Below are 3624 nucleotides of genomic sequence, written 5' to 3' on the forward strand. Positions count from 1 at the left end.
ACTTTAGCTAGACTGTGGTCTTCATTAATTAATTTTAATGCATTCATTCAGCTAACTACTTCCTATTGAGTTCTTAGGATGTGCCAGGCACTGGAGGAGATCCTGACCCACTGTGAGTCACCTGAAGTTAGTTCTGGATCGAGACTTGGAGAAATAAGATCATCCCAAACAAACAAACGGAGAGATCCAGACATAATTCCTGTTGAGCCCTGGAATGCAGGCGAACTCTATATGTCTCTAACACACACACGGCCTCAGGCCTGAGGAACAGAGGCCCCTGTGGAGTTGTTGAGTTGGCAATATGAGCATGTGTGTCTATGTGCAAGTTGTATATGTGTGGGTGGGGATGTGTACCCACAGGTCTGGCTGCAAGGCAGGAAAGGTGACCTAGTTGAGAGTGGGGTGGCCCAGAACTCCAGTGGAGGCTGGAGGACAGGAGTGGAATGGATGATCTGGACTGTGCTTATCTCTGTGCATCTATGTCCCTTTTCTAGCAAAACTGGGCACCTGTTATTGCTGTCCAGGCACCAGGTATCAAGGGATGGGGCACAAACCTGATGCCCGCCCCTCCCTTGTCCTATTCTCAGAGCCCCTAGGGAGGGCGGCAGACACAGGAGGCTACCACCAAGGCTGCCCTTCTACGCTGGTTGGTCCTTACAGAGGTTATCTCACCTGTGTCCCTGCTGCTCTTGAGAAGCCATCTCCATCTGTCCTACTGAACCTCCTCTACTAAACTTTATGGGGTTTTTGTTTTCTTTTCTTAATACTCCTCCTTTATGGGAAGTCTACCTTGTGATCTAACATCATCCTTCCTGCTGAGAGTGCAGCCAATATTCCCTCTGTTGGGTGTATTGCTCAAATACACCCAACTCATTCATTTCCATCAGTGAGAGTGTATTGGGTAAAATTCTGTGGTAGGACACACAAAAGAAATGACAGACTTGCTCTCTGCCCACAGAAAGACAGGGGAACTAGCCTATCTGACCCGCAGAACATGCCAAACAGGAATAAATGTGAGGGCGAAACAGTCTTTGGGACTTGGAGGGCTGCAGAGTTTGGAGGAGAGAGGAGGCCACTTGGGTCCTCCACTGTGGACCCAATCTCCGAGAGCTTTGCCACCCAACCTGAGGTTTGGACTTGGACAGACAAACTCCTCTCTGTTCCTCCTCCAGCACCACTCCGGAACTACCCCCAGCAGGTCGCCTGTCCTCTCTGATGTCCCCAGGGAGAACAGCTCAGAGGGGCTGGGGCAGAGCTAGGGTCCCCCAGGACAGCTGGCTGATAGAGCCCCACTGGGATTCAGGGCTGGACCCAGGCGTCCCAGAGGCGGGTGATACCGGAGCTGTGACAGTTGGTCCCCAGATTCGTCACCCAGTGGCGCCAGCTCTGGTTTCTCAGGCTGAGGAGGGGGAGGGGTACCTGGTGCCAGGCAGGGCTGGGTGTTCTCTTGGGGCAGGGAAGGGGTGGCAGGAAACATGTTCTTGGTAGATTGTTGGGGAAGGATTTTTTCCAGTGCCCTGTCTGTGCCAGGTACTGTGCTGGATACTAACAGGTTTTTGCTGAAGCATAAGACACCATCTGGCACAGGTGAATGAATGGATGTAAAAGACATACTCACGGTTTAGAATGTCTAGAAACGGAATGAATGAGTGAGCAAATGAATGAACAGAGTTAGCAGTTGTCTCACGGCCTTATTTTACAGAGAGCAAGAAGACCAAGGCCCAGAGAACCCAGGTCCTGTGACTCTGTGCCTTCTATTTCATCATGCTTCCTTTCTCAGGAAAGGGAAGAGGAAGTTAGAGAGGGGTGGGAAGGGACTTTCTATTTCCTGAGTTTCCTTATTGCTAGGCTCTCGTCTTTACATTTACAGACTTGATCTCATTTCTTGATCTCATTTAATCCTCTTCACAACCCTGTGAGACTGGAATTGCTATCTCTGCTTAGCATCAGGGACCTAAGGCTCGGAGAGATTAGGTAACTTGCTCAGGTCACACAGCTAGTAAATGGACACTCCAGTGTTCAAAGCCAGATTTTCTGACCCCAGAGTCTTAAGAACCCAGAGGTAGACAGTGATACCCAGTGAGTAGTCTGGAGGCCGAGGAGAGTGATCACTAACCAGAAGAGGCTTCCTGCATGAAGTGGATCTGGAGTCCCTGAGGATGAGAGGTTCATTCAAAGCGAAAGGACTGGAAGGATGACTGAAGACTGATGCCACAGGTACTCAGGAGGCTTGCAAGTTGGACTAGTCGCCAGCTTGCCTGAATTCTGAGCAGCAGGGAACAGGGGGAGGAAAAGCGTCTTTGAACTTTGGCCACCAGGTGGCGCCGCAGACCAGCTACCGGGAGCGGCTCCAGCGTGGGCTTGGACAGCAGGACCCAGAGGTTTCTTCCTGCCCAAGCTAGTGCTCCACGCCCCATCCTGCCTCCTCAGGTGTCATCTCCAGCTTCCACCTTGCCCTCTTCTGGAAGGGCATCTAACATCCGGGAGACAGTCTGATGAAAAAGCCAGGAGGCCACGACCTGGGCATCCACATGGTCTGACCAGCTCCCCAGGTCATCCTGAGCCCTCTCCAGCTGCTGAAGACTGGTTTATGTCCAGCTGACCTTCTGAGTCCCTGGAACACACTGTTCGGGGCCAGGCTAGCCAGACATTTGAGTACCACCGACTTGGATCCGAAGGGGAATAATAATAAAAACATCTAATAAGGAGCTATACGTTTTCATCCAATAAATACATACTGAACATTTGTTGTGTCAGGCACTGCTCCAGGTGCCTGGAGATAGCACTGAACCAGACAAGGTCCTTATTCTCATGGAGCTGATATTCTGTGGGAGAGGGGAGATCGAGAATAAACAAGTAAATCATGTAATTTCTGGTAGTGGTAATCACTGTGAAGAAAAACAAAGCAGGATATGGGGGTAGCAAGGTGAGGTGGCTAATTTAGAAAGGATGCTCGTGTTGTGAGAATTTAACTGGACATGTATACCAGCACAGTGCCTGGTACTGACTTAGCCGTGGTTGCTATTATCTTCTTCCCTTTGCTTCCGCTCCTCTCCATGCCCATGTTCCTCTTCCTCTGTCCCACGTTCTCCCGCCTTCTCCCAGCAGTCCCCCCAGGGAAAACAGGTGCTGGCTTGGAATCAGGAGTCCTGAGTTTTTAGTCCTGGCTCCCCCGTCCCCTGCTTCTGGTAAATGACATTACCCTCCACCTGGTGGCTCAAGCCATCTATGATTCCTGTCTTTCCCTAATTCCTCCCGTTTAATCCATCAACAAGTTCTGTCAATTGCGCCTCAAAACACTTCCCAAATCCATCAGCTGCCGCTGCTACCCTCCTGATCCAAGCCGTCATCCTTTCCTGTCTGCAGTAATCTCTTACTGGTCTCTCTTCTCCACTCTTGTCTCCCCTGCCCCTTCAATCCATTCTCCACAAGGTGGCCAGCGAGATCATTAAAAAAAAAAAAAAAATCTGATCATGAAACTCTTCTTCTTAAAACCCTTTATCAGCTCCCTGTTGTCATTAGATCCATGACCAAACTCCTTGGTGTGGTTTGTGCTGTGCTGTGCTCAGTCATGTCCGACTCTCTGCATCCCCATCAACTGGAGCCCACTAGGCCCCTCTGTCC

The sequence above is a fragment of the Moschus berezovskii genome, chromosome 4 (assembly GCF_049115385.1).
Source record: "Moschus berezovskii isolate FMDL1 chromosome 4, NW_MosBer_1.0, whole genome shotgun sequence".
In the NCBI taxonomy this organism is placed as follows: domain Eukaryota; kingdom Metazoa; phylum Chordata; class Mammalia; order Artiodactyla; family Moschidae; genus Moschus; species Moschus berezovskii.